This window comes from Bison bison, unplaced genomic scaffold (assembly GCF_000754665.1).
Source record: "Bison bison bison isolate TAMUID 2011002044 unplaced genomic scaffold, Bison_UMD1.0 scf7180017864318, whole genome shotgun sequence".
NCBI classification, from domain to species: domain Eukaryota; kingdom Metazoa; phylum Chordata; class Mammalia; order Artiodactyla; family Bovidae; genus Bison; species Bison bison.
The window spans coordinates 603,224-615,788 of NW_011494890.1; the positions used below are offsets into that span (position 1 = coordinate 603,224).

A 12,565-nucleotide genomic window follows, 5' to 3' on the forward strand; every position below is an offset into this window, starting at 1 on the left:
AAATGGGGGTGGGGGGGGGGAGAAAGAAAGAACATATAAACAGAATATTGAGGCATAACAAGTGAATCCTAAAATTGTATGTGCTTTTTGTTTTTTGCCTTTTCTTACTGCTGATTCTTTTTTTTTTTTTAATGTTAATACCCTTTTTGCTTGCTGAAGAATCCAAGTAGTTTTGTTTTTTTTTTTTGGTTTGTACTGAACAGGCATTTGAACTGGGCAAACAGGACGGCAGCAGCAGTGAGCGTGAGATCATTGCAGCAGTGTAGCAAACTGGCACCCTGCCTTCTCACCCTTTTGGTTCAGGAGACAAACGTGTGCAATCCTCATTTCTAAAGTCAGCAGAGCCTGGAAGGATTCCTGGTCTCTCCCACCTTCTACCATTCTGCTGCCAGGGACGGCAAGGATTGGTGCAGCTTCTGCGCAGTGCTTTGTGCTTGCAATACCGAGAAGGAAGAAAAAGAAGACAAGCACCCTGGTCCTCTTTTTTTCCCAAGAAATAGCAGGAGGCATGAAGAAAAAATCTGAGTTTGTCCTACTCCATACAACAGTGCTGAAAAAAAAAAGAGAGAGAGAGAGAGAGATGCTCCTGCTCAAAAACAAAAACAAACAAACAAAAATCCAAACCAAAACAAACTAAAAAAAAGGCAAACATTGGCTTGTATTTAACTACAGAGACATCGCGCTTTGTAAAGCAGCTTTGTAAGGCAGCATAAGCAAATGAGCCTTCTGTATTTGTATTATTGCAAAAATATGGCATAATAAGCAATTTATTGCACTTGGTGAAATCGCACCTTTCGTATCAGGTATAACTTTTTTTTGTTGTTTCTTTTTAAGTCTACTGTTATATAAAAGGGGATCCTTGCACTTTCAGTTTACTCTTTTATAACTCATCTCCCACTTTATTCTTATTAACTTTTTCCTTTTGCTCTCTTGCTCTAATCCTGAGTAGAATAGAAACTTTAGCAAAACTAGAGAAATCTCTATGAAAAAGACGGTACCTGTTTTAATTTTTGTTAGACATAGAAGTTTTGGAAAAGCATTTATATGTTATCTGTGCTTTTTGTGTACAGTATTACTTTTTGCTGTCAAGAAAAGTGAACATTTAGCCCTAGTTGGTAAAGAAACTAAATCTTTCATGTGATGTGACTCATAATTTGAAATATGAAAGAAGAAACTTTTTGAACTCTTAAAACAGGGTTGTATTAGAATGTGTGTTAACATTCTCTAATAAGTGAAATTTAGTTTGAGGGAAGTTATATTTAATTTACTTACCAAGATTTCATGTGACAAAAATAAGGATGAAAAGATCATGTTCTCAGTTGCTAAGTAGAAAAAGAGCTTGTTCCACAATAATACTGACCTTTAAAATATATTTAAAAGAAGCATTTGTCTTAGAGCTGTTAGAAATATCAATTAGGTACTTTAGCGGAAAAAGTACACACAAACTTGTTTTACGTTTAAAGCAATGTATTGGCTCAGCATATAATGCATTGCATTCTAATTATTTTGTGTGTTTGTATTAGTAAATTGCTGAGCAATTTAAGCATTTTGTAACAAAAACCTAGTTTTGCCTAATTCAGTGGGAAAGGATTAGCCGATGTATTGCACCTATTTTAAGTTTTATTAAAACTGTTTCTAAACATGTTTTTAAATTGTTAAAAAAAAAGAATGCTTTTGAAATATAGAGCGTTTATAAAGACTATAATTTGCACGTGAAGAATTGATGCTATAATATTTTCCGTGAAAAGAATAAACTTCAAGCAAACTGTTGTGCTTTTAAAATCGTATTTTATTATAATAGAAATATATGGGGTAAACAATGAAAAATACTACAGAGGTGATGAATTCTACCTTCTGTTTTGTCATTATACAAAGAATTGTGGGAAATTACAAATACCCTATATACTGATAACATTCAAATAAAATGTTTTATTAAGTTTATTGGTTATTGTTCACTAATTATTTAAAAAATAGTTCTTGTTCCTTTATGCTGCCTCAGCTAATGAAACATCAACTTTCACAGGCTTAATTAACATTTATAAACCTGTTTTCATGTTTCAAGATCCTTTAGTTGAAAAACATTATTTTAAATGTTATTTTTAGGAGCCATTAATCTCTACACTCTTAATTATCTTATTAAGCTCCATGCCAAATCCAAATCTCTTTTCAGCTTTCACTAGTTCATTGTGCAAAACCTAGTCGCTTCTTTAACAGCCATGCCTCCTTTCACTTTCAAAACTGTTACTGTGAAAACAACACCAACCAAAATGAATGCATAAATGCAAACTATGAAACCACATTATATGTCATATGAGTAGCCTTGGGTGGGGCTCCATGAGTCTTCCAAGCCTTTAAAAAAAAAAAAAAAACTTTAAAAGGTTTTGCCCATTTTGGTATTGTGTTTTCTTCTCGATCGACTACGTTCATTCCCACCATACACCCAGATGCTTCTCCTAGACAGCAGTTGTCTGACATTTCTCCTTTTGTGGTTGTTTTAGGGAAAAACTTAAAGTGGATATGAGAAGTGAAGAAAGTGATCATAGGAGAAAATCATCTCAGGTAAAACTAAAAATCAAAAGAGCAATTAATATTTAATATTTTTAAAGAAAAAATAATTTTGACTATTTAATTATAAGACTATGTTTCATACTCTTTATGGATTTAGCTGTTGGAATTGTCATTGATGGTTTGAGAGTTTATAATATTACCTACCTTTTTGGAAAATTTTTGTCTCTGTCTGGGATCAATGTACAGTTTGGGTCCCTTTGAATATAGATCTAAATATCCATTCCTATAATATAGGTGAAATAGTGTTGAATAGAAAGTAATTTAGGAAAAAGACAATATATTTTGTCATTTGTCTGGCACACCATATAAAAGGAAGTGAAATCTGGGGAAAGGGAATGAAGTTCTGCTCTTTTTTTGTGATCTACTAAGAGAATGAAACCAAAATATACATTCTTATGGTTAAGATAAAACCCCAAACAAATGTTGCTTTGATTTCATGTCTAAATTTATGAATATATGTTGAAATATTTTTTGCTACATTTGAATGTCTGAGTGTTGATTTTTTTACTATAGTTTTTAATAAGCATGGGAATAATTAGAAAACAAAAACTAATAAAAATTATGTAGACCACATTATCTATAATCTGTAACAAACATTTTATTTCAAAACATGCAAAAACACTAATTAATTTTTATGCAGTACTATTAGTTTTCACAATGAAGATATAATTGAACGTGCTAAATATTGTGGATTAAGTGAAACGATTAATAATGTACAACTTATAATTTTGTTGCCGTTGAGTTGGGAATTTTAAAAATTGTGTACGTGTGTGGCTTTATGTTTACTCTTTGTGTGTTTGCTTATTGTTCTGTGATTTAAAATTTTTTTAATAACAATTTATTTTTGCCCAACCTGTTGACCAGATGAGAGTTGTATGTAGCCATATCAGATGTTTTAAGTACATATTTTTTGAAAAATAAATTTCAATATATTGTGTTTAAGGGACAAGATATCCCCTTTCATGCAGTTGATCTGGAGTATAAATGTTGGCACACAGTAGTAGTAATGATGCTATTAATGTATCATTAATGTTTGTTTTCTGATATTAATTTACCCAAATATTGTTCATTTAACTATAGACATGTATATTTAAGAATTTAAATAACTTCCTGTGCTCTTTGTGTAATCAACAAAATCTTACTTGTTTTATGAGAAAGTTACAATATTACCAGTTCCTTGAAACCACTAACTGAGGTTTTATGAGTTAAAACAAGCTGTCTAGCTCTAACACAATTAGCTTAATAGTTAATTTGGTCTTAATTATAGGCTCGTAATACTATATTCATGCCTCACAATTACATAATTCATGCATGCATATATGGATTCTTTTTTATTTTCTTTTAAAATTCATCATTAATTAGGATAGTCTAATTCCAAAATATTCGTTCTTAAAACAAAAGTAATCTGTGACTTTCACTATACTGTTTTCAAAATTCTCATGTATATAACTTGTATTTAGTGTAGAGTATTTATGAAGGCCTTTAACTGGAAATACGCATCCTTAGAACATTTTGGCATTTAAATATTTATGCTAAAGTATTGATATTATTATTTTGGTCTTGAATTTCATCAGATATTTACAACAAATTCTGCATTATTAGGGAGCCCACGTGAGACGTTGCCCATTGGCATAAACCCGTAGATCCGATCTTGTGGTGAAGTGGACCGCACAAGCTCGCTTCTATGGGTCTGTGTCAGTGTGGTAATCTGACAAAATGCAATATACATTGATGTTAAATAATATTTCAGTCAAACTCCTGTTAAACTCCAGTTGTTTACTGTTTATACTTATATATATATATAAATCCTCACCTGTCTTTTGAGGCAGGCTTCAGTTGTTGACCACTTGAGAAGACTCAGCACAGCCATTGAAGTTTAAATCCAAGTGTAATAAATTATTTTAAAAACTTGAATTTTTTATAGCAAGGTTTGAACCAATATCTGCATAGATTCTGTTCAGAAACTTCTGTTCACATTCCAGTCATTAATGCACTTCATTAACTTCAATTAGAAAATTAAAGGCTGTGAACTGGATGTGTCACTGTTGAACCTATTTCTCCTTAAAAATGAAGCTGAATTGCTATTGACTTTTAATATTATTAATTGCTAGTGGAATTATGCCATGAGAGATGTCAGAAGGCATTTTATATGAACTTTGCTGGAAACTGAAGAGGTTAGGATAGTCCTAGTAGACACAAATTCAGTTTATCAGTAAAATGTTAGGATTATATACATAATTATGTAGTTACATCTATATCCTTGCCAAGTCCTTAGGTGTATGGCTGCCATATTTGGAGGAGCTGACTGAAGATATGATAAGGAGTTTGAAGCAACACTGGAAGCTGTGTGCATCCGGGTTGAGGTAGTAGGTTGTATGGTTTAGAGTTACACCCTGGGAGTTAACTGTACAACCTTCTAGCTTTCCTTGGAGCACACTTGAGCCATCGAGGAATTCTTCATCATTTTATTCTGATTGAGCCAATTTCTGTGCAAGAAGGTTATGTGTCATGAGTATTTTAGATAATTAAAATTATCTTTTATCTGTAAGCATGAGATTATTGTATTTGCATCTGCTTATAAACTGGCAAGATGGTATTTCTGATCGCTTGTTACTCTATAATCAAACATATTTAAGAACTGGGGAGTAGTGACTTAAACTGCGTAAATATTGCAGCTTTCATCATCCATAGATTCACAAAATTTGACATTTAATTTTGCAAACTTGTTATTGGTCTTTCTGTTTTTATTGGCTACTTGAACACTGTCGTATTAAAAAAAAGTCTGCTAGTGTCAATGACCTTCACAGCACATTGTCTGAGTCTTTCTTATGACACATCACTTTCTCCCTTATGTTACAGCTATCTATGTGGGTGTTTACTTTTTCCATACTAGACTGTAAGCCCCTTGAGGGCAAAGTCCATGCCATATTTTTCATTGTATCCCCTGCAATGCCTTACACATAATAAGATCTATTTATTTATTGGATGAATGAATGAGTGGAGTAGAAGATCTCTCTCTGTGATGAATTTCTATTGAATATTTGAATGAATTACAACAGCAGCCATAAATCTGAGGGGTTTTCTTAATTATTATTTGTCTTAAAGCATACCTAAATTTAATTCCGAGAGTGCTGTGCATTAGTAATATACTTGACTTGTTTATGTTCTGTGTTTGAGTATGTCTACTCATCATAGACATATAATTTAATTTATGACAGCTTTTTCCCTAGAATGAAAACAGTGGGCCACGTTCATTTTTATTAATAAGTTTATTGTAGTTTATAATCCTAAATTTTGCTTACGTACATTTCTTTTGACTTTTTAAATTCCTTGATTTCCAGATGAATAATTTTCCTTTTAGCATAAGTCTTATAAATCAGCTTTTTGTATTCTGTATACTTTCCTTACCATTTACCTTTTATTTTTTTACAACTTTAACTGTTGAGTAAAGAGGAACAACTAAACCAGAAATATATTAAGAAATTAATAACAAGTATGTGAAGTATAATTTGAGGATTAAATTTTTGTTTGAAGGAAAGGCACCTACAATATTCTCTCTGTACAAAGCAAATTGGTCTCTTTTGGAGTCCATTAGCTGTGTGCCTACTTTACTGACAGTGAATGCTATAATTTATATAGATCATTTTTCACCCACAGGATTAAATAACTAGATATTATATAACTTATTTAAACTCCCAGATTGAAACACTGAATACATAAAAAAAATGTTTTAGATACAATTATCTGTTAAGAACCATAGGATCCTAGGATGAGCTTTCTATAGAACACTCAGGCATGCCCCTGTCTCAGAATTTAGAATTTACGAACAATGGAGGTGAAGAAGGAACTTTCTAATCCCCAAGGGTAAGAACACGTGAGACTTAGAAGGTTGAAGACTAGTGATTTCAAGCATAATTATTTGGCTGGTCTGCAGAACTCAAAAACTAGTAGTCTCTAAGAAAGAAAAGTCTCTTCGAGGACTAATCAAGAGATAATGAACAAGGGTCAGGATACACAGACCAGAGAGTGAGAAAGAGAGGTTGGAAAAAACAGACAACTGAGTTGTAAACAATTACATCTCTGTAAGTTTAACTCTTGAGAATGTAGTTCCTCTTTGTTGTTGTTGTTCAGACACTAAGTTGTGTCTGACTCTTTGTGACCTTGTGTGTGTATATGTGTGTATAACCCCAATACTCTGTCTACAGATTTGGAGAAAAGTCATGTACACATTGAGGGCCAAATGCAATACTATTTCCAATAAATGCCTGTTTCTGTGCAGTGCAATAGTTAAGTAGACAGCAGAAGTCAACTATGATACGCAGTTTAAGGATAATCTTTTCAAAGTACTATGACAGACGCACAGAATATTTAAAGTGAACAGTATGAAAGAATAACTGAAAAAATGATAACGAGATAGCTATGATCCATTGTGTTGGTCTTGCAGAAATCATACCAAGTCTACAGGGCAGAGGATGTAATTAGCTTCAGTAAAGAAAATAAAAAGACTGCTACTTGAGAGAATTATGCTTTCACTAGTGATTAATAGTAAAATTTTCTTCCAGATCCTTTATTTCTATGGAAAAAATGGCAAAGAAATATACAAATTGACAAGATTATTTTTTGAAGAAACTAATTTTGAGGATCCATATCTAGAAATAGTTAAATTATAACTCAGAAACCATGGAAAAACACTGTACATTTAGAAACTTAGCATTCAGCTGTGGGACAACTATGCAGATTCACATAATTTCTTCTGAATTTTAAGTGGTCAAGTTTTACTCCATTCTAACCTTTTCACGTTTGGTAACAAAGGAAGTGTGAAAATTCAGGAAACAAATATCAGCAAATCATATCTTACTTAACTCTTATCTCTTTTGGTGTTTGGGGACATTAAGTTTAGGTTCATAGTGGCTGGCTGACCTTAATGCTTTGTGGAATGAGGTAGGAAGGAGTGAGAGGAAAGAAAGAAGGGGAGAGGGAGAAAGGAAGAGAAGAAAGAAGGAAAGGAAAGGAAAACCATCTGCAAAGCAATTGACTGAAACTTACCAGAAAAGTCTAATTTAGCTCATAATATGATGAACTAAATCGGCCAAAGTAACTATGAGAGAATCAGATAAATCTCTTGGCAATTGGACTGGGTCTTCTTGAACATGATCCAGCAGTTCATGAACTGTTATTAAAATAAGTGAGTCACTTTCTGTAAATACTCATTTTGTTTCTCTTTTGCCTATTACCAAATGCTGACTCATGAGCTTAGGTGATTCCCCAGATGATGTGATTCAGGCTTCTGACACCCTGAGCATTTCTAGTTTTTCTTCTCAGATTATAGGAGTCACTCTTGAGGTCACTGATCTTGACCTGTACCCACACCAGCTCCCTAAAAGACCCATAGGAAACACCCATGAAAATCATTAAATGAAGATTCTGACATAAGCAAGAGAACATTTATTTCTCACTTGCTTACCAATTCCTATCACCCACTACTACTTTCAAGCAAACCTGCTACTAATTGCCATTATGTTCTTTAAGATCCACATGTATCACTTCTTCATCCACAAAGCTTTTATTCTTTCTCTAAAAGGGAATTTCTCAGTTTATAAATTCCCGTAGCCACTGCAGCCTTTTTTCCCCACAGGCTTTTTCTCTAACTTCCTTTAGTAGTATATCCAAGTCTTCCAGGGCACTGTGACTGCTTTGTTACCTCCTGCAATGTACATATTTTTTTAAGCTGTTGCGTTGAGTTAAACTTTAAAATCACTTATGGGCAATAGAAATTATACACATCTTAAAATAAACTATGCTTCAGCAGTAAAGCCCTGTGTTATTCAATGTATTTCCAGACTCCAGAGTATATCATTATGGGATGAGGATTTTTTTGTTTGTTTTTAACATTGTCATGATTAATAATCTATCTGGACTAAGCCTATCATATGCCATTGAAGGTCAGTTTATGAAACTGACTGATTTCTATTATTTATAATACATCTAAGCCCCTTGAGTGCAGTAACATGTCTTTCAAATCTAACAACTCTTACCATAGTGCTCAGGTTATAGGATGAATTGTAGACCTCTTTGGTGAATAAATAGAACTTTTAATGAAATAAAAACGTGATGTGATACTGTGAAGTAATTTTATATTTAAGTGGACTTCTTCAAAATGTTTGTTTAGAATTTAAGAGAAATTAAGGTTATCACTTTTAACTTTTATGAATCTATTTGATGGCGGTTCCTAATTTTTAAGTTGGCGTTGGCTTGTGTGTTCCTCCATTTGTTCTGTTTTTACTTGGGCACATAGTTGATTAACAATGCTGTTTTAGTGTACAGCACAGAGATTCTGTTATACATATACACGTATCTATGCTTTTTCAAATTCTTTTTCCCATTTAGGTTATTAGAGAACGTTGAGCAGAAGTCCCTGCGCTATACAGTAGATCTTTGTTAGTTACTTATTTTTTAGTAGAGTGGTGCGTGCCTGTCAATCCCAAACTCCCAATCTATCCCTCCCCTGTCATCCTTCCCCTCTGGTAACCATAAGATCGTTCTCTGTGGCTCTGTTTCTGTTTTGTAAATAAGTTTATTTGTTTCATTTTTTTAGATTCCACATATGAGCAAGATCATATGATATTTTACTTTGTCTGATTTATTACATTTAGTATGACACTTTCCAGATCCATCCATGTTGCTGCAAATGGTATTATTTCACTCTTTTTATGGCTGAGTAACATTCTATTGAGGTACCACATCTTCTTCATCCATCCATCTGTTGATGGACATTTATGTTGCTTCCTGGTCTTGGCTGTTGTAAACGGTGTTGCAGTGAAGGTTGGGGTGCAAGCATCCTTTGAACCATGTTTCTGTCAGGGCATATGCCCAGAAGTGGGATTGCTGTTATCATATGGTAGCTCTATTTTTATTTTTTAAGGAAACCCATACATTCTCCATATCGGCTATACCAATTTACATTCCCACCAGTCGTGTAGGAGGATTCACTTTTCTCCAAACTTGGTCCAACATTTATTTTTTGTAGATTTTTTGATGATGGCCATTCTGACTGGTATGAAGTGATATCTCATTGTGGTTTTGGTTTGCATTTCTCTAATAATTAGTGATATTGAGCATCTTCTCATGTGCCTCTTGGCTGTCTTCTTTGGAGAAATGTCTATTAACATTTCTCACTCTAAGCTATGTGGAATGTGTGAGTTAAATAAGCTAGCAATGTTTCTTCCTTGTATCTGTTTCTTTCCTCTTAAATCCTCTTTTCACTCTGAACTATTGGAGCACTTTATTTATGCCAATCATATTCAGCCTTGTATTTCCCCTTACTTTTTATATGTTTAAGTAGTAAGTGATAAAGTTAGATTTTAAGCCATATATTTCATGTAAACTTTTACTTTTAGTTGACACTTAAGGAGTACTTGATGGAAATTAAAAGTAAAATCTAGATTTGTAGATAGTAAGAACCTTAGAAATCAACTGGCTTACTTTCCAAGTGACCAAAATGGAGCCCAGAATCTTTAATAATTTTGAAAAGGGTCCATCCTCTAGTTACAGACATAGCCCATATTTCTATCCAGATTAGTGACCCATCCAAGAAAATGTATCTCATGTTCTTGAGAAGCAATGTATCTCTTGAGTAGCAATTGTTGGATAATTAATTTTGATTAACTTATTGAAATTAAATAAGGCTTTATTTCTGAAAGACCATGAGTAGAACTATCTTCAGATTCAAATATGATAGGTATATAATTAATATTATTTAAAATAAATTCTGTATCCATTTGATTGTTTCTTTTCACGTACCAGAGCATTCTTATTCTTCTAAGCATAGAGAGGATATTACTCTCCAGTTCTGCAGTGATATTTCTCCTTCTTGGCGAATTATTCTCCAGGAAGAGGAGTATGGCCTGGCAGTTGGTGGTATATCTTAAATGAAAAGGGAAGAACTCTGAGCATGCACACACACACACACACACACACACACACACACACATGCACACATGAACTGGTTAACCTCTTAGCATTGTGTTGCTTAGGAGAATGGAAGTTAGTATGAAATGGTAGCCATAACTAAGTCCAGCTTCAGAACTAAATTACCTATGCCCTTACGTTATATGCAATATATCATTATGTAAAACACCTTACGAGGGGTCATGAATTTAAATAACTTCAGGGTCTTGGCTGTGTAATAAGCCAGACTTAAAGACAAGAGGAAGAAACTGGGCACTGTGGTAGACTAAAGAAGTCATGCTTGCTTTCCAGATATTCCAACGTGATTTTAATCCATCAATCTAAATTTGGCCCCCAGAGGTAATCAATTCTCCATCTTTGGAATGAAGGCATCAAACAGTAAACCAAAATTGCAATAAATCTGTTTTGTTTGTTTTTTTTATGAATTTAACCACATCTTTTCTTATGGTTGAACTAGATAATTTAGAGCATCTTTGGTACTTTCAGGTCAAGTATAAGGTGTATAAAAATGGTACATTAGTGCACACTTACATGCTTATACTGTTACTTCAAATAGACATGTATGATTCATGACAGTCTAAATATTTCTTTGAATATAATTGACTAATGAAAAATAGTCATTGGTCAAGCAGAAGCTACTGATTATTTTGATGCTATTTTAATGAACAAAATGCAGTAGTAGAAATTGTAGTAGTCCTAGTGTGTGGATTTTCATTTGCATCTAAATCTTGATGTTCAAAACATTGAGGTTCTTTTTTATTTCTCAAGTAATTAATATTATAGATTGATGGAGAGATAGAAATCTTAAGTCAGAAAAAAAATCAAAAGGTTAAATAGAGTGAACAAAGTTAAAGTTGAGTGTTCTTGTCACCGTATAAAGTCTTAGAAACTCAGGCTACTGGGTAGACTTTAAGAGTGAAGTAATAATATTGCTGTTAGTTATATTTTGTGTTATAATTAAAAGACAAATTATTCATAAATCTGAAATTAGGTCACGTCCCTGTGCATAAATTTTTCAATATGATTTAATCTAATAAACTTAAATTTGGCAAATAGGAATGACACAATCAGTTATGAAAATGCTGAGTTTATAGTAATAAAGAAGGCATGTGTTTGCAATTTTGCTATATCTGTTTAATATAGTTGGGATCAGTAGTTGATGAGTAAATTCACAAAGCCTTTTAAAGAAACAGTTCTTAAATACATGCATAAATACATATTCTGTTTAAATTTTAAAATTTGATAATGCACTTATTTGCTGGTTTTGTGTTTTGTTTTTTCACTGTGCAGGCTCTTTGTTGCTGCTCACAGGCTTTCTCTAGTTGCGGCAAGTGAGGGCTGCTCTCTGGCTGTGGGCTTCTCATTGCAGTGTCTTCTGTTGTTGCAGAGCAGGGTTCTAGCGTGTGTTGGCTTCAGTAGCTGTTGTGCATGGGCTCAGTGCGTGCAGCACAGAGCCTTAGTTACCCTGTGGCATGTGGTATTTTTCTGGATCCCATGTATCGGGATCAAACCTATGTCCCCTGAATTGGCAGGGGGATTCTTAACCAGTGGACCATCAGGGAAGTCCAGACAATGTTTTTAAGTTAGCCAAGAACTATTTCTGAGTTTAGGTTGCTGATAATAGATCTTAGTTTTAGTCATCTTTTCTTTCTGTAAATCCCATAATTCATCCTTGAGTTCTAATTTTGATTGCTTTATAAATGGCTTTAACTGGAAATCCAATACAAAGAAATTAGAGAGCAAATTCTTATTTTTCTCTATGGTTTTATTTCTAATGTCTTACCTCCATTTAATGCTATAGTATTTTTTTAAAGTGACTGAATTTTGTCTTTCCAAAATTTTCAGGTTTAGAACACCTCCCATTCTTTTACACTCATATTTAAATTGATTTATATAATATTTAATTAAATTACACAATTTTATATTAAGCCAACTGGCATAAACTGATTTGGCAATAAACATAAGTGACTACCAAGAAACACTCACAGCACGGGTGGGAACGGAAATACTTTGGTGTTCTATAAGTTTC

The 12,565-nt window shown here is 33.3% G+C and overlaps 1 long non-coding RNA gene across 5 annotated transcripts in view; it reads left to right on the forward strand.

The window, feature by feature from the left end:
* LOC104997976 overlaps positions 1-8,895 on the forward strand; it is a 397,981-nt gene extending 389,086 nt beyond the window's left edge. For 4 of the 5 annotated variants that reach the window (XR_826384.1, XR_826385.1, XR_826383.1 and 1 more), the window contains one exon: positions 2,499-8,895. This is a non-coding gene — a long non-coding RNA (uncharacterized LOC104997976). Of the gene's footprint in view, positions 1-203; positions 804-2,498 lie in introns of all 5 variants that reach the window. The other variant, XR_826387.1, reaches the window with a different exon arrangement.
* The last annotated feature ends 3,670 nt before the right edge of the window (positions 8,896-12,565 follow it).